This window comes from Ambystoma mexicanum, chromosome 2q (assembly GCF_040938575.1).
Source record: "Ambystoma mexicanum isolate Mex_15411 chromosome 2q, UKY_AmexF1_1, whole genome shotgun sequence".
NCBI lineage: Eukaryota > Metazoa > Chordata > Amphibia > Caudata > Ambystomatidae > Ambystoma > Ambystoma mexicanum.
In genome coordinates, this window is record NC_090924.1 from 895,970,490 (window position 1) to 895,989,938 (window position 19,449).

A 19,449-nucleotide genomic window follows, 5' to 3' on the forward strand; every position below is an offset into this window, starting at 1 on the left:
GTTGATGGTTACTACCAGTGATGGCCTCAGGGGATTCTGGTTGCTGTAGTCATTCAAGTAGCCAGGAAATAACTCAACCTCCAATTACAAAGTGTAAAACCCCAGTTGGGGGGAGGGGGGAAACCCAACAGTGTGGCTCTCCTGAGTAGGGGCATGTGTCACACCGGTGCCACCGCCTCTGGAGCCCGGGACTCCTAAAAGATTTGACAAAGAAGGGTGCGAGGGGCACACTCTGGGTCCCAGCTAGATGTACCTTTCCACAGTCCAGTTGATGTTCTCCTCCTAGCGCGCTTTCTTGCCTCTTGCAATCATCAGGGAGGCAGTCTGTTCAGGTGTTTATTCAGGTGTTGATGGTTACTACCAGTGATGGCCTCAGGGGATTCTGGTTGCTGTAGTCATTCAAGTAGCCAGGAAACAACTCAACCTCCAATTACAAAGTGTAAAACCCCAGTTGGGGGGAGGGGGGAAAACCAACAGTGTGGCTCTCCTGAGTAGGGGCATGTGTCACCCCGGTGCCGCCGCCTCTGGAGCCCGGGACTCCTAAAAGATTTGACAAAGAAGGGTGCGAGGGGCGCACTCTGGGTCCCAGCTAGATGTACCTTTCCACAGTGCAGTTGATGTTCTCCTCCTAGTGCGCTTTCTTGCCTCTTGCAATCATCAGGGAGGCAGTCTGTTCAGGTGTTTATTCAGGTGTTGATGGTTACTACCAGTGATGCCCTCAGGGGATTCTGGTTGCTGTAGTCATTCAAGTAGCCAGGAAACAACTCAACCTCAAATTACAAACTGTAAAACCCCAGTTGGGGGGAGGGGGGAAAACCAACAGTGTGGCTCTCCTGAGTAGGGGCATGTGTCACCCCGGTGCCGCCGCCTCTGGAGCCCGGGACTCCTAAAAGATTTGACAAAGAAGGGTGCGAGGGGCGCACTCTGGGTCCCAGCTAGATGTACCTTTCCACAGTCCAGTTGATGTTCTCCTCCTAGCGCGCTTTCTTGCCTCTTGCAATCATCAGGGAGGCAGTCTGTTCAGGTGTTTATTCAGGTGTTGATGGTTACTACCAGTGATGGCCTTAGGGGATTCTCCAAAAATCAGCCGTAAAACCAGGGTGGTCATGTTGAACTGGAGTAAAGTCACATATATGCCAATACTAGAGTAAATTAGGTATAGCAGTATAATAAATTGCACAACAAAACAATTCATGAAACATGGTTAAAAATGTCACCAAATAAAAGGTAAACATAATAGAAAAATAAAAATCCCATGTTTAAAAATTGAGGATTACGAATGCAAATCCTGACATAGAAATATCTATTTAAAAAATGTATGCATAATTTTCAAAGAAAGAACAGCCAAAGGCTACACCATAAAGTGCAAGTGCATTTCTATGTAAACAAATCAACATAGCAGCAGTGTGTAATCAAGAAGATTCATGTATAGAGTAGCAGTATATATATATATATATATATATATATATATATATATTTGTGATTTGAATATAAAATAAATATTTACCTTTACAAACTAGCCTGATTCTTGGTTCAGTGTGACCTGGGGGGTATTTTGAGACGGGTGTGATATGAGTGGTATATCATTCAGAATATTGAATTTATAGACGCAAATAAATAAGGGTTCATTGCGCACTACATGCTAGGCAAGACCTGGGTGTGTGCCTGATTGAAATCCTTAACAAACCTGCGGGGGACACCCCTGCATCCCCTTTATTATTTTAAAAGGAGCGGGGGCCCCCCCGCAACCTCTGCTCCCAAAAAACCTTAATATCGTCTGCACTAAAAATATCACCAATGGCCGTTCCCAACGACCATATGTACGGCGATATTTTTGGTGGGGATAATATTACCTGATAACCTTCAAGATACCTAAAACAAGAGTCTCGAGGCACTTTCCTGTTTACATTATATGGTTATGATGAAATGATCTGAAATGAAGGAAAAGAGAGTTGAAATGTGTGCAATATTCTACTCACCCGCCCCAAAAAACTAAATTGTAGTAAAATGTATTTAAATAGAACTGTCACCCAGGCATTAGTATGATCCCTACCAAAGGTATGTATTTTGCCAACCTCTGAAGCCTGAAAAGTAGATCCACGCAGGGTTGACATGTGGCCAACTTTGCACCAGACCTGCATATTAACTGGGCTGCTGTTAAATCTCATCTACCAGTTTAATGGCGTCCACTACAGAGTGTAATTTGCTTTGTGACTTTGAGAACATTTAGACATGCACTTGCTCATTTTCGCTATAGCCGGTAAGATAGCTATAGCCGGTAAAATAGCTATGTGGGTTGAGAGACTGGCAAAGCCAACTCATCCTTTCATTCTTCTGAGGTCGATAAATGAGTACCAGCACAGGTTAGGTGATATTGTATGACACTGTTCGCATTATCTATGTAATTCCATGGCAAGATCATATCTCATCAGCCAGGCAATCGCTACATTGACTACCTATCTTGGCTCGGATCCATTTCAAGACAGCCACGCTCATGCACAAATGCCTCTATGGCAAGGCACCGGTCTACCTGAAGTCTCACATCATCCTACAGGAGTCTAAACATTCTCTACTTTCTACAAACACTGAACCTTTAAACACCCATAAGGTCAGAAGGGCCGGGGGTATGGCTAGAGCTTTTCCCATGTTAGCAGCACAGTTTTGGAACTCCTTGCCAAGCACCCTATGCATTGACAAAAACAGGCCATTTTTTGCTCATCCTTGAAGACTTAACTTTTTAGGTAGTATCATTAACTCTCCCTGACGTGTTAATTTTCTCTCCCGCCTATTGGCAACCGTTTCTCAGTCCTGATTTTTACATGTTTGTCTACTTGTGTTTTTGTGCGCCCTGATGCCCGTCGGTCCTCAGCGCTATATAAATAAATAAATAAAATAAATACAAATATTTGTTCTATATAAAGCGATTAAGCATAAGTGCTATATTATAACACATCATTATCATTTGGCTTTGGATGTCTGCTTGCATTCAAAGTACTTTGGTGATATGGACCTATACACACTGATATTAATGATACATATGGTGATCCATTCTTGTATGAAATGTATATCACATTACAGTGATATTTATTAATTGAATTTATTACAGCGCACAAAACTTCGGGTATCTAGGTGCTAGTTAAATTGAGGGAGGGGAATGCATTAGGAAGAGTGAAGCGGAGCAAAGTTAGTTAAACAGCCACGTTTTTAAGATTCTGCAGAAGCTCCAGTAGGTCAGTTCTTTTCTGAGTGCAGGGGGGAGATTGTTCCAGAGTTTGGCGGCCATGACCGGGGAGCTCTTACCCCCACGGAAAGGCGATTGAAGTTGGGGATCTTCAGGAGGTGAGAGTTTGCAGATCTGAGCGGACGGGCTGGGGAGTATTTCCCCACGCATTATGAGAGGTAGATCGGAGCAGAGTTGGAGAGACATGGGTGGACCAGGGACAATAATTTGAACTTAATCCTTTCATGGATGGGCAACCAGTGTGCATCTCTCCTAGCTTTCGAAATATGGTCACATTTGGAGAGACCAATGGCTGCTCAGAGAGCATTGTTCTAGATCGTTAAGGTTGCGCTCAGAAGTGCTGGTAAATAAGGTGAGGTGATATTCAAACCATATTTTGCCTAGTGTACTTAGGAACAATGGTATGTGATGCCACTTCCTGTTTTGTCAAGGAGTGATTTTTTTTTTCCATTGCTTTCTGTGATGTCACTTTGGGTTGGGGGCAAATGACATCACTTCCTGTGATGTCATCAGAGGTCACGGGCCATGTGATGTCATTCCGCTACCCCTGGCATTTTGGCGAAATGACATCCCTGGGAGTAACTCCAATAGATTTCTATGGAGACTACTTTTCCCCCTACTAAAATCAGAGAAATTCCAGAGCAACGCTGTCTACCATGCCAATATGGCAGGCGCCATTTACACTTTTTGCAACAAGTGCAATGATAAGATATAAGGGCAATTTTGCCCTTTCCCACACCTTGTTTGCACTACACAGGGAAAATGACTAAACTTGCAAAGAACAGAGCTTTCTGAACATAAGTGCAAACGAAAGTGGTTCCATGTATGCAATTTGTTCTTTTTACAAAATGAGGTCCTCGCTCTTCATTGCTTGATTTTGAAGTGCAGGAAATGGCATGTTTGCAAATATTGCACAAATTGAACACTTTTGCATCCAATTATGAGTGATGGACTGTGAAGCTAAAACGGCGATTCATCAAAATGCAGAGCGGCTGTCTTAATTCTGAAGGGATGCTTTTTAAGCTGTTATAACAAGTGCTCACGGCTGAAGAGAAGAACTTACTGCATGAAAGTGTTTCCAGATAAGGCCTGGATTTACATTTTCGGAGAAAATATTTTGAGGAACAGTTGGAAAAAAACATCGACTGGAAATGTAAATGTAAGTGCACAGGGGCAAAGAATTGCGAGAATGTTTAGACTGCAGATGTTGCTGCGGGCTTAGTTAGATAAGGCCCGGAAACAATGAGATGAGGAGGAATCATAAAACTGCAGGAGGAGCTGCCATTACCTAGTCAGAGATAGAATGCATCCATTAAAAAAGGAAAGGGGGATTTTTAAATAGCTCATGTAAAATTAGCACAATGAAGCAAAAATCAAACTGTAAACCTGTGAATATTAGATTTGAAACGTGCCCGCCATTTTAGACATAGATAAGAGATAAATCAGCTGATCACCAGAAAGTGCAACATCATCAAATTATTACATAAATGATTCTTCTTGAAATGAACATTTCTGATATCAAGATTCAACATAGTTTTCTTGTATACCATGGTTTCTATGCCACTGTGGAAGTGGTGCAAACACATACACACACACACAGACACACAAGCACACCGTTCTAGTTCTTTATAACATTGTTTTTATGTCACTCTGAACGTGATGCAGGAATAATGGTTTCTTTATATTATGAATTGGAATACAGATAGGGATAAGCAAGATTTTCACTGCATAATTCTTCTCTGGCAAGTTGCCATCTACCATTATTGGCATGGATCCAACAGTTTAATTATCAACGGTGTACGACCATCATGCAATCACACACTCTCAGCAAATCTAATTGAGAATTATATTAAATAGATAGGCTCTTATGAATTTATAATCCCTTTATTTGTGAAATTCCATTGATCAGTTTGTGAACTCGGATATTGTTTTCATTATTACACTGTCGACAAGTCTTTCAAGCATATAGTCATGTGCTTCTTCAGGACAGTTTAATTAGAAACTGGTTTTCATGAGCAAAGTGCACACTGCAATGCTCATGTTTCTAGAGGCTACCATCATGTATGCCGGTCCCTAACAGACTTGTAATCTGTAAACAGTGCAAGATTAATAGCAACACCTCAGCTTGTTTAAATTGAACAACTCACTATGATCCAGGAAAGGCAAAATGATACTAGTACCTAATATCAAGCAAAGGAAAAGACAAACTTCTTGGCTCTGGGAAAGGAACCCCTTTGGCCCATAGGCCATTTCACAGGTTCAGAACAGAGGCATCAGTGAGGGGGCCAGAATCATCAGAGGAGCAGTAATTCAGCAATTATTAGCGAGACAAAGTCCAGGAACTGGCTTAAGGTCAATGAAAGGTTGGAGCCCATTTCCCTTGCTCCAGACCACGGTCTGTGTCAGGCAGTGGGACTGGATGGTGAGGTCAGTGTTAGGTATTTCTCTCATGAACAGTGCCAGGCTCTGGTTTAAGGTCAGTGTTGGGAACAGAAATTAGGCACTGTTTTCCAGTCAGGGTTTAGCTCCAGGGGACGCAATACCCTAGTATTAAGCCCAGGATAAAGGCAGCAGTAAAACAGTGCAATATCAACATAGCCCTCGCTGAGATGCCTTACAAATGAAATAATTTGCTCCCTGAGAGGAAGATAGAGAGCTAGATCGATGCATGTTAGGCTGGGTATGGGTAACTGAAAAATAATTGTTTAATTGTTCTCCAAAAATACATTATATGATATTGGTCTGATAGAGCAAAATGGGTATCATTGTCACTTATAGCTAATTAGTAATCTGTGGGGTGCATTTAGAGGCCCTAAGCAGAAATCCCTGTCACCTAAAAAAAAAGGCATTTAAACATTGCCACGAAAAACAGCTGTGCTATGCTTTCCTTGGCACGTGTGTGGCAAGCATTTGAACATTGCCACCAAAAACGGCTGTGCTTTGCCTTCCCTGGCACATGTGTGGCAAGCATTTGAACATTTCACCAAGAAAGGCTCTGTGTTTGCTTTTCTTGCATCTGAATAACAAGAAGTTATGCACTGCATCCAAAATGGCCCTATGTTTGCTTTTCTTTCATCTGAATACCGAAAAAATATGCACTGCATTCAAAAAGGCCCTGCATTTGCTTTTCTTTCATCTGAATGCCAAAAAGTTATGCACTACATCCAAAAAGTCATTGTCTTACTGTTAATTCACATGAGGGGCAAGGATTTCAACATTGCAACCCAAAACGGCTTTTGTTTCCCCTTTTATGTGAACAGCAGCACTCTAAACACTGCAAATGAAAAAAAATGGCTTGCACGCATAGGAAATAAAGAAAAAATGACTTTTAAAAGCCACTGTGAAAGGATAGCTTTTGCTTGCACAGAAAATGTCAGTGAAATATGTTGTGGGGGTAGTGTTGACTAAAGCCATGTACATTATGTTTTCCCCAACAAGACTTCATCACTTTGGAAGAGGTTCAGAACACCAGAAAAAAATGTTTTTGGGCTCAGGCACAAAACTCAATTGAAAGCCTTACCTCCCACTGGAAGTCACATCTATAAGTGAACTATTCCGCAATGACATGTGATGTGACTGAGGGTGTCATCATTCCCTGCTATGCCAGACTGGAAGACAGTACTAGCAGGGAGGACAAAGAAAGCAAGTGTGGAGAGATCCTGACTAGGAAGTGTGAGTTCCTCCTGCACCCACTACGAAGGACAAACTGACAAACCTCAAAGGGTGTAATAAAAATCTTTAGACAGTTGGCTGTGGGAGATGAAGCACCACCCTCCCATATGTGGCAGATCCTCCAAACTGACATTAAAGGATTGATTCATTTTAGGCATTTTTCCCAGCACTCAGAATAAGAAGTAATTTCATTTTTGGCTATTTTTCCATGTGATTTCCAGGCGGTTGTTTAGAGACTAAGTGCATGTTCCTAGGACTCTGTGGACTGAAATGGACAGTAAAGACTAGTTTTGGCTGATTTAAAAATGTGACAAGCATGAGATTTGATGGAAAGATGGAAAATGAGATTATGAACATGCTTAATCATTTGCAGAGTTATAGCTGCTATATATGTTATGAAAAGGACAAACATGTGCCACAGGGCAATGCCACCTCGCACAGAGTTGGCGATCCTCTTACCTAATTCCCTATGACTAACTGCAACCGCACATCTATTTCTTATGGTGGTGGCTACCATAAATATGAAGTTAGGAAACATAACTCAGTTTTGCTAAAAATCTGACTTGAGAAACAAAGAACTGTAATAAATGCCAAACAGACAGATGGTGCTCCCCCCTTGAACCAATGATGTCAGGGGGCAGGGAGAGGAAGGGTAGATTGTGCTATCAGAGGATAGGGGTAATCATAGAAAACTCCCCCTAGATTGTAAAGTTAATGATGTCATTTGGGCTATATAAGGGGGGGCTGTACTAGACAGAGAGGACAGAGAAACACACACACAAATCTGGGGAGAAAGGAGAAGGAGGACGGAGATGAGGCAGATGAACCATACCAAGGAGAGTGCAGAGACCAGACCCCTTGCCTAGCAGTCCAGAGTGTCCTGAGATCCAGCTGGCTTTCCCGAATCCCATCCAAGAGAGTGCTGAGATCAGACCCCTTGCCTAGCAGTCCAGAGTGTCCTGAGATCCAGCTGGCTTTCCAGAATCCCAAACCAAGGCTTAATTTGTAAACAGCAGATAATCCCATTGAAAATCCCATTAAAAATCCCATTGAAAATCCCATTGAGATCCCATTGAAAGTCCCAAATTGCCAGTATAATTCATTCACCTTTCTATGGAAGAATCTGAATTACCATGTGTATGTTAGCGTATTCCTTTGATAAATCTTTCAGTTGGCTGTATAAATCCTTAGTATCATTTTGAAAAAAATCAATTAATTCTCCCATTGAAATTCACGTTCATAATTGTTGCCATTCGAAATCATCAATCTTGTTGAGTGTTTTTATTACTTATAGTCATTAAATTATTGCTTCAAAAGGATTAGTCTCCTTGTCACTGAAAACCGAATGTGTCCATGTGTTGTGTGCATTCCCCATGAATTTCGATTTGCATTGGTACTGTTGAAAACCCCAAACCGTGGTCTCATTGAGAGAAATCCCTTTTGCCTAGAATCCCATCTGTCATGTGCCTCTGTCCTTGTCTTTGAAAAATGATTTCTGATTTTGAAAGCTAAACCCTTTCTTTACCTGTCATTGTAAAACCCATGTAAAATGAATTTCCATTTGCCGTTTGTATTTTCTTCCTTTTGCATTTGCTTCCTCCCCAAAAGCGATTTCCTTACCTCATTTCCACATTGTTCTGTAGACTGTTTGGTAGTCTCTAAGCTTTCCTATCTGAAGCGTAGCAACACTAATTTAATTTATTCTGTCCCACCGCAGTTGTGGGTAGCCGTGCGAGTAATAAGTAAAATTCAATTCTGCTGTATTGCTCCAAAAACGGGATTTCATTTTTCTTTTCTGACTTCCCATCTTGGGCTTTATTCCAAATCCTATTTTTGCCCTCTATCCTTACTCCTTGCCACAGCCTTCCATTCAATGGAATTAAGTTAGCTGATGTTTGGGGGTGAGTGTTGCAGGGGGGAGTTCTAAGCCTTTATGTTATCACTTGATTAAAAACTGTTTCTTGTCCCGGTTTTTTCATTAAAGATCTGTGTAAACTGTGATAGGATTTCTGAACCAATTGTTCTGTAGGAATCATTGCATTTGTGGTGCCACATATTAGTGGCTGTTGTATTTTGAATATTTTTCCTTTTTAATTAAATAATAAATTAATAAATATCCTATTAATACACACCAGCCTGGTTCCTAATCCATTGTGACATGGGGTGTTTGTGAAGGTTCGGTGTGAGACGGGTTGGAGGCCTACACAAATAAAAGAACCTGTGGTTCATTAAAAATAAAAAAGGCATTTTTTATTGTGCCCCACATTCATTGTCAGGGAAGGAGTCCCTAGCTGGAGTGTGCCATGTTATAAATCTGTGAGAAAGTGGGGGCTCTTGCCTTGATTGAGGTTAGAGTTTTCACCAGTGACAGTCCAACATAGCAGACTAACCCATTGAAGTTAGTGTTACTTTTAGTGGTTAGAAAGCTGTGTTACACTGTAAAGGCGCCATCCAAAAACTTGTACGCTGGGTATCGGGCTTTTGTCTCAGAATAAAATAGTGTAACCATAAACTAGGTAAGAGCAGGGTAGAGATTTTGTCCTTGCATAGATAACCAAATGAAGAACACTCTTCATATTGAGCACCGTGGAAATTAATATGGCTAGGCAGCACCTTCTGTCCAAATTATTCATTAGAGGGGAATGGGCAAAACAAAAACAAGAAGCCTGGCTATCTAGTATGATACAACAGGTGACATCTATAAGTATGGATATGTGGCAGGACAGTGGCCTGTTACATCAAGCCCTGACCGGGTTGTACATGACGCCAAATATTAAAGATTAGCAAATTAAAATGGTCCAACTTGCTGCGTACTTGTACTTCCACATGATAGTCATCGAAGAATGGTACCTAGAAAGTATAACCTCTGTGCAAAATCAGTCTTTTTTTTTTTTAAACTTCTTTTTATTATTCAGCGTGGCAGCAAAACACAGGCGAACAGCGTCAGGCAATTACAGTATGAATACAGTGTACATAATGTAGGTGCGCAGAGGTTACTACACATAATAACACAATCAATGGGCACAGTCACAGCATGGAGAGGGCAACAGAAGACTATTATAGGGGTGAGGACCCAAGCTGGTGGGGGGAAGTGGGTGGGGGGGAGGCATCCGGTGTCGCGATAAGATCGAACATGTAAGAGCGGAACCTGAGCCAGATATTCCTAGGCCTGGAGTGGGTGGGTTGCATATGGGACCAGGCTTCCTCAGAGTCCGAGGCCCACGTGACCGCTCTCAGCCATTGGGCGTGTGTGGGAGGTGAGGGGCGAAGCCAGCAGAGCAGGATGATGCGCACCGCGAGAAGCAGGCAGAGGCCAGCTAGTTTTTTGGAATCACGGGAGAGGCCTGGGAGGTCATGAAAGAGGCATAACACCAGGGAAGGAACAATGGGATGGTCGAGCACAGCAGACACTGTCGAGCAAACTGCTTCCCAAAACTGTGAGAGGCGGGGGCAGGACCAAATCATGTGAATGTAGTCGGCATCGTCCTGGCCGCATCTGGGGCAGCTGGCAGGGTGATCACTGGACATGCGATGTAGTCTGATCGGGGTGTAGTGAAACCTGTGTAATACTTTGAACTGAATGAGTTTAAACCGGGAGTTGAAGGACACTCGATGTGTGTGCTCGCATAGGTGTGCCCAGCGCTCATCCGACATTTCAACACCAAGGTCTGCCTCCCAAGCACGCTTCAGTTTGGCAAAGTCTGGGATAGATCTGGATTGTAACATAGTATATAACCTGGAAATTTTACCCCTCGTGGGCCCGGGGGAGGTGAGCTCCTCAATGGCAGGGTCGTCCGGTGGCAACGCGGGGAACGTTTGGTAATTACGCTTGAGGGTCCTGCGAAGGGATGTATATTGGAGCCATACACTCTGGCCGCTCCTCAAGGACAAAGGGAGATCAGGCCATTCAACAAATATACCCTGGTCAAACACATCGTGTAAGAACTCGTAGCCCGCGTCCGCCCAGCGACGAACCGTGCCTGGTGGAACCCGCGGGACCCCCGGGAGGAAATTCCAAAGAGGGAGGTTGCCGTGGAAGGTGTAAGCAGTTCTGGCCAGCTTCCACATTTTCGCTAATGCAATGGATGTGCAGGCGACCGGGCTCTGTGAGTCCAGTGCCAAGGGAGCGGGTTGTATCACCAAGGAGCGGATGTCCCGGTCACAGACCGCAAGCTTCTCAAGTCGGACATGCGGGGGAGGGTCAGGGTGCCAGATCGGCAAGGTGCTCAAAAAAGGATCGTGGGATCTGCAGACCACGGAGTGCTACGCTCCGGCGGCCATCTTGTTCGGCACTCAACAGCGCCCCCCCTGTGCAAAATCAGTCTGAGATTTTAAATCAAACACTGAGTGAGTTAAGGCAGGTAGAGGAGAAAATGACAGAGAGCCAAAATTCTGAGTCAGAATAAGGAAACCTCATCAAGCAGTTAAAGGAGGAGTTGGCAGTACAACAACAAAATAATTCAGAGCAGGAGTCCCAATTGGCTGCACGAAAAGAAGAGTGCCAAGAAAGGGTTGATTCCCTGAAAGAGAGTCAAGTAAAACAGAACCAACAAGTAACATACAATAGAATCTGCTTAGAGGACATAGGCACTCTTTAAAAGCAGATTAAGCAACTTGAAGAGTAGAATAATAAGTTAGTCATTAAAGAAGTCCATTCCCAGACAGAATTTGACCAGGAACTCCAAAGTTGGGCGCTATAAAACAACAGAGAGACAACCTGACTGAACAGATTGGCACACTGTATCAGGAAAAAGATGTCCTATGCCAGGAAGTGTGCAAATTAAAAACAGTCCTGGAAAAAGGTGAGTCATGTTTTCAGGAACTGACCAACATCAAATTAGACAATGAAAAATTAATGGGGCCCATAAGGCAAATAGAACATGATCTAGAGCAGACAATACAGACAAAAAATGCAAAACAAAGGGGGGTCTGGGAATCTCTCTACCAGCACGAACACAGCCCAATGACCTGTTCTTGGGTGAATAACCCCTGGGAGAGATTCTACCAAGTCTTTAGCTCACTGTCCATTTGACAAAGAAGACATTTCCCTGCATATCAGCCTTTGTCCTGCACTGGGGCAGTCCAGGGCCGAAATGCTAGGCAATTCTCTGGAGACAGGGTTGACAGAGGAAGGGCATCGAGAAAGGAGTCAATCTCTGCCACTGACACCTCATCTGAGTTAGAATATAGGGTTTCGTAGAATGTGAAAACTTCCCTGTTGATGTCTTGCGAAGAGACAGCCATGGAGCCGTCAGGCCTCTCAATTCCAAGTATGTGTGGGGACCCCATCTCGTGACGGATCAGTCGCGCCAGAAATTGACCGGGGTGCTCACCCTCCCCGTATCTCCTCGCCATGCCAGGACTATCCAAAAACCTTTGTTCACTATCCGCAAGGGATCGGAACGTGTCCAACTCCATCCCGATGTCAGCCAGGTTGCCCGGGGTAGAGTGAAGTGAGCATGTAGCTTCCAGGGTCGAGAGTCTGGATTCACTAGCGGCAAGATCTCTCTGGATCGACTTAAGGACCCCATTCTCCTTGGACAACGCAATCCCTCTAATATAAACCTTAAAGGACTCCCATAAAGTGGCCTGAGACGTTACAGAGCCCGTATTAGTCTCGAAGAACTCTTCAAACGAAAGCTCGAGCTCAGAACAGAACTCTGGGTCCAGTAAGGAGAGGGGTTTCAACCTCCAGTTGCGAATCCGGCCGGGATCAGGACCCCAACCGATGGTAACAGTGACTGGAGAATGGTCAGACAGGGTTCTGGGAAGGATCATTAACTGTATAACATTCTTAACCAATTCGTTGGAGATCACCCATCTGTCAATGCGGGAATAGGAATCGTGGACTGAGGAGTAGAAAGAGTAGATGTGGGAATCCGGGTAGAAGAACCTCCATGCATCCACCATGGCCAGACGGGGTAGGGATGATAGTGCAGCGAAAGCTGCCCTGGAGAGGTGACGGGGCTTGGAGCCAGATCTATCGAGAGCTACATCAAAGATTGTGTTGAAGTCACCCCCCCAGAGGATAGGAACAAGGGGGAAGCCATCGAGGAGGGAGGTGACCTGCACATAAAAATCCGGGTCATCTAGATAAGGGCCATAGATGTTCAGCAGAACCACTTCCTTGTGATGAAGCATGGCATGGAGCAGTACATATCTGCCTTGGGGGTCAATTAACGAGGAAATGAGGGTGAACTTGAGACTCTTATGGATGAGGGTCATGACCCCACGGCTTTGAGTGGAGAAGTCAGTGAAAAGCCTATGGGGGCCCCAGGTTTTGGCGAAGCGCATGCACTGTTCCGAGCGGGCATGTGTCTCTTGTAAAAAGAGAATCTTGGATCCGTGGCGCTCGGCCTGCAACTGGAGCTGCCTCATCTTTTTATAATTACCCAACCCCCGTACGTTCCAGCTCATAAAGGTCAGGTTACTCTCGATCACAGATGCGGTGGTGTTTGAAACAGAGAAAATGTCAATAACCAATGGGCCAGATTCGCAGCCCTGCGGCAACAGTTCCTGAGTGCCACACCACAGTCCGCCTTTGCTGTCAGCGCCAACTTTTTAATAACAAAACCCCCCTCAGCCAAAACCAAACCAGAGGCATCAGCACCTGGGGGCCTGTAGGCCGGACTGGCCTCGTCGCTCCGGGCTGCTGCAGATCCAGTAGAATCTTAGGAACAGGAAGCAACCAGAGGCCGTGGATCAATGAGTATAAGATATTGCGGCAGCCAGGGCAAAATGTGGAAGCTTAGCTAGCCCAGGGAGACCTGGGGGACAACGCCAGGGGAGCGCAGATGCAGGAGACCACGGGGGGGGGGAGGTAACGATGTCCATCGGTCACTGTAAAAGCAGGGGCCCAGGCGTAGATGACTGAGTACGGTGAGTAGGGGGGAGCGCTCCCCGGCTCAATGACCTAGCAGTAGGGCGGGCCGATCTCGGGCTCGAAGTCAGCAATGTGGGGTAAGGCGGGCCCCAGGTAAACAGCAGATCCAGCAAGAAGTAGTGGCGACAGGAGCGCCACAGCCCACTCAGGAGATAGGGGGCCCCCCAGTGCAGGGATGCGGGCGGCCAGCGAAGATTAGGGCTCCCCCAGTATGGCGGGCATGTGAAGATGGAACCACAAAGCAGGAGGGCCCGCAGCCCGAGCACAGCCAGCACAGGTGGGGATCAGCGTCCGTGGTTGCCCCAGAGGCACAGAATCAAGCAGGGGGGGGCGCGCAGCAGCACCCCCCTTGATGTACCTTTATCACTCCCGGCTCGCGTCCAAGGGCGCCGGGGTCAGCCACGGGGGGGCACCAGCAGGGTGCGGGCCAAGAGCAGAGGAGGCCCGGCCGCGGTAGCGCCGAGGAAGACCCTCCGGGGTCCACACGCAGCCGAAGGCAGTCCAGGGGCCAGCGCGGGGCCGCGCCTCCAGGGGGACCTCCCGCACGAGACGGGCCCAGGTGGAAGCAGGCGGAGGGGCCGGGATCACGGGCACAACACAGGTCCCCCCGGAGCAGTCGGCAGTCGATGTGGGGAGGATCTCCAGTCCAGGGGAGGCGAGGAGCCGCCCAGCAGCAGCGGCCACAGCCGCGGGGCCTCCGCAGCGGTAGGAGGCGGCCCCTGGGCAAACGAGGGGTCCGCGGCCCCGGGAGACACAATCCCACATGGTGGGACCAAGCAGGAGCAGGCGATGAGGCACAGGGCCCCGGGGCACACTGCGGCCCCTCTCCAGAGCAGCCAGAAGTCCCTGGAATGCAGGAAGGTAGGCGTGTCCCCCTCAGGCCAGGTATTGGCACGAAGCCGCGCCAATGGAGGGGGAAGGGCGAAGGGGCACCCGGATCTCAGGATCCCCAGCTCCGATTCGAACAGGAGCAAGGCCAAGTGGTGCCAGGTCCCCTCAGAGTATCAGTCGTGCCCTCCAGGGCAGGGTGCCAGATCGGCAAGGTGCTCAAAAAAGGATTGTGGGATCTGCAGACCACAGAGAGCTACGCTCAGGCGGCCATCTTGTTTGGCGCTCAACAGCGCCCCCCCTGTGCAAAATCAGTCTGTGATTTTAAATCAAACACTGAGTGAGTTAAGGCAGGTAGAGGAGAAAATGACAGAGAGCCAAAATTCTGAGTCAGAATAAGGAAACCTCATCAAGCAGTTAAAGGAGGAGTTGGCAGTACAACAACAAAATAATTCAGAGCAGGAGTCCCAATTGGCTGCACGAAAAGAAGAGTGCCAAGAAAGGGTTGATACCCTGAAAGAGAGTCAAGAAAACAGAACCAACAAGTAACATACAATAGAATCTGCTTAGAGGACATAGGCACTCTTTAAAAGCAGATTAAGCAACTTGAAGAGTAGAATAATAAGTTACTCATTAAAGAAGTCCATTCCCAGACAGAATTTGACCAGGAACTCCAAAGTTGGGCGCTATAAAACAACAGAGAGACAACCTGACTGAACAGATTGGCACACTGTATCAGGAAAAAGATGTCCTATGCCAGGAAGTGTGCAAATTAAAAACAGTCCTGGAAAAAGGTGAGTCATGTTTTCAGGAACTGACCAACATAAAATTAGACAATGAAAAATTAATGGGGCCCATAAGGCAAATAGAACATGATCTAGAGCAGACAATACAGACAAAAAATGCAAAACAAAGGGGGGTCTGGGAATCTCTCTACCAGCACGAACACAGCCCAATGACCTGTTCTTGGGTGAATAACCCCTGGGAGAGATTCTACCAAGTCTTTAGCTCACTGTCCATTTGACAAAGAAGAAATTTCCCTGCATATCAGCCTTTGTCCTGCCCAGGGGCAGTCCAGCGCCGAAATGCTAGGCAATTCTCCTCTGAACAAGAGTACCAACAGTAACCCCATTGCAGGCCTCTGCATACTATCAAGCAATAGGGGCTGAGAAAGAGAAATATGAGAGGTTAGAAAAAGAGTGTGCTAGATTTGATATGTACTTGAGGAACCTGAATAGTTATATAGTGACAGGGCAACCCCTGATCACTGTGTGATGCCATCTGTACCATGGACCTCAAGCCAATTTACCACCATATATGCACAAGGCGCTGCTAACTTCATGTCTACAGGTTCACAAGAACCAGGAACCATGAGGCAGCCGGACTCAATTAACCCAAGCATGATTGAGCCGGCAGGCCAGCGACCATCAGAGATTGATGGACGGGCATCCGTGTTCAGTTTCAAAAATATTGTGGGCAATGTATCTGACCAGGAAGACTTCTATGAAGAGAAACTCTGGGAGTTAGGCCCCAGAAGAGCACCTTGAAAACCTCTACCCAATCAGGGAGGTGGGGAGAGTTCTCGGCCGACCCTGGCAGAAGGCAGGAGTCAGATGATTACTCGCCTGTGCCAAAGAGGAAGTCCAAGGGAAGTGACCCAGAGAGCCAACAATACAACAGGGGAGAGGAGGCTAGGCCCCGTCATTCTGGGAGAGACTCCCAGGCTCAAAGAACCAGGGAGCGCCTAGTGGATACGGATGGGACCTCAAATAGCAGCAGCTCTGAATCTGAGAGCGAATGGACTCAGGTGCAGTGGAAAAAGAAGGTTGCCAAACAAAAGAGAACTCTGGTGAAAGACCTCATTAGACAAATAAAAGCCATAAGAAACTTCCTGACCTTGTACCATAAGAATGGCAAGTACTCAATCTGGGAGCATCTGGAGCTGTATGATCAGATGATGATGTCATTTGGCATTAACAATGATCAGAATTCTATGGAGTTTGCCAAATGGACATTCTCTCCAGAATACTCCAGCTTCTTTGCTGGGCTGGAAGATCAAAACCATTCAAGGTGGTCTACCTACAAGGCGGCCATCTTGAAGCACTTCTCCGTGCAGAGAAATCCCCAGGAGGCTCGCAAGGCAACCTACAACCTGCAGTGTGCAGAGGATAGGCCCCGAGAGAATTTGTCCAGGAATTGAAGCGGGCATTTGCACAAACCACTAGGCGGGTGCCCACGAACAGTACGGAGTTCATCAATACCTACTTCTATGCACTCCCTAAGTACATTCTGACGCAGCTAGTTGGGGACTTTCACGATGAAAGGACCCTGGACTGGGTAATAGAGCAAGCTGCCCGGATCTATGAGGTCCAAAAGCCAGTAGAATATAAGAATTCCCCCAAAAACCCCAAACAAACCAACACCCCCACTGCTGCCAAGGTAGCGGAGGTGAAGGTTACCCCCATTTTGGACCTAGAAATAGGGGGGCCTAAAAATACACCTCCCACTAACCAATCAAACCAGAGGCAGGGAAGACCCTCTGACCAGTCCCTAACAGGTGGTAGTCAAGCAGGGTACCCCACAAATGTGTATCCTGACTCTGCCACCTACATCAGCCCCAGGTACAAGGAGAATAGACCCATCTTGGGGTACGTATGGACTCCCTAGGCTCAGGGGGGATCCAACCAGGTGAGTATGGCCCCAGGAAATCTCCCGCCAAACTTCCCTCTGGAGGGCAGTAATTTTCCACCCTATAGTTTAAGTTTCTTCCCCAGGTACCCTCAAAACCCCAAGAGTCAGAACAACCCTCCTTTCTCTCCCCGCTTCCAGGAGTATCAGGGAGAAGGAAAGCCAAGAATGGAGGGCTACCAGGGAAACCTTCCATATCCAGGCTACTCAGGGAGAAGGGACAGTTACCCTATCCAAGTGCAGCAAAGAGTTGACTCAAGACCCCTGTATCAGCCCTAGAGGGTGTCAAAACTGGAGCACCAGCTCCAGAACTTGACCCAAGACCTGAGTCGCATGTTGAGGGCTCAGCAGAACCCTCAGATGAACATGGACGCTCAGAACAGCTCAAACCCAGGGTCTCGCACCCCGGAACAATGACAGGGAGGCAACCCCGACAACCAGCAGGTTCCAGAGGATGAGGCTCGGGAGGAAGGGGGATGCAGAGCCCTAGAGGAAGCTTCCTCCCTCACCCGTGAAAAGCCCCTAAAAACCTCTGAACCTGAACTCAAATCTCCTACCCCCGAAAAGCTGCAACCTAGGGGACAGAGGGTAAGTAGGAGAAACCAAGGGACAAAGAAGACCCATTTGCTGAAGGAGGTCCATGTCCTCCAGTTTGAAAGGGAAGAATCCTTGGAGGATTCTGGGAAGACATTTTTCTCTTTCAAGGATCGGGGGATTCCTCCCAAATAACAATGGGTCCCAAAAGACCATAACTCAGACTGGGTAGGAATGGGTACTGACCTAGAACCGCCTATCCCTGAACCTCAGAAATGTCAACCTGAGAACTTAGAGATGAATGAGGGATCCTCCCCCCAAACCGGTTCCAGTGACTGTCTCCAGGAAGAGGGGGACAGTACAGAATCAGATGATAAAGGGGATTCCCAAATCCCCCAAAATCAATTCGAGGGACTGTCTCCAGGAAAAGGGGGACAGCACAGAACCAAGAGAGAAAGGAGATTCCAAAACTCCCCAAATCTCAGAATGGCAAATTTTATTTCCAGATTCCCGAACTCCAACACAGAAAACTGCCCAAGATCCCACAGTGTCGGAGTCCAAAATAAAGAAATTAACTGCCCAGCTGGCCCAAAATGCCCATTTCCTTTGCCCACTGGAGGAGAAAGAAGGTAGGTTTTATGCCCCCCTCCTGGTGCAAGGGCAGTGTGCAATTTCAGCGTTGGTGGACACTGGATCCCAAGCCACTCTACTGCCCAAAAGGGTATTTGAGCAACTTAATTCAGGAAGGGGGAGAGTCACCAAATTCCCCTCACACCTCTTCCTGGACAACTCCAGAACTTCGACAGGAATGACATTCCCGTCAACGGGACTGCGATTCTGGAGATCAAAATGGGGCAAAAGAAGGTGAAACACCCAGACATAGTAGTTATTCCAGAGTGGACCCCCTGTCTCTTAGGGAATGACCTCCTATGGAGGTTGTCTCCACTACTAGACTGTGTGAACAAGGTCCTCTAACCGGCCAATAAAACAGAGCGGCAACTATGTGAGCCTAAATGGCACATGCCACAAGGTTGAGCAGTGGTCTGACAAAAATTGAGTTCCATTTCCTGACATCACGGTAATTACTGTAGGACAACAAAATGGTGATGGGAACCCTTCTCCGTTCCTGAAAATCAACCTTCCTTCCAGTTCCAAGTAGCATTCCACACTAGAAGGAAATACCCTGAAATGTTATACTGATCCACAATTTGAAAACCCAAACCCCATGATAAAAAGTGATGAGAAACCAGCTCAAAGCTTGGCCGATATTCAGAAAAAGGGTGAACCGCGGTTCCTCCCCATTCAGGTATATGAAGGGGGGAGCCTGTTCTCGCCAGAGTATGGCTGAATAATGGAAAAAGCTTCATCAGCTAAGCGTAATTCAGGAAACTCCCAAAAGATCAGACCATTCCCAAATTTAAATTGATTGATAAGTGGGAAGTGGGCCTGTAAACTCCCAATCCAAACATCTCCTGCCTAGCAGTTGTATGCTAAAAGTTTCCATTGGTGATAAAAGCATAGAGCATAATTGTTGGGTCATGCGAGATATCCCCTCTGCATTCTACTTAGGCAGAGACATTCTCAATCGGTGGTTCGCAATTAA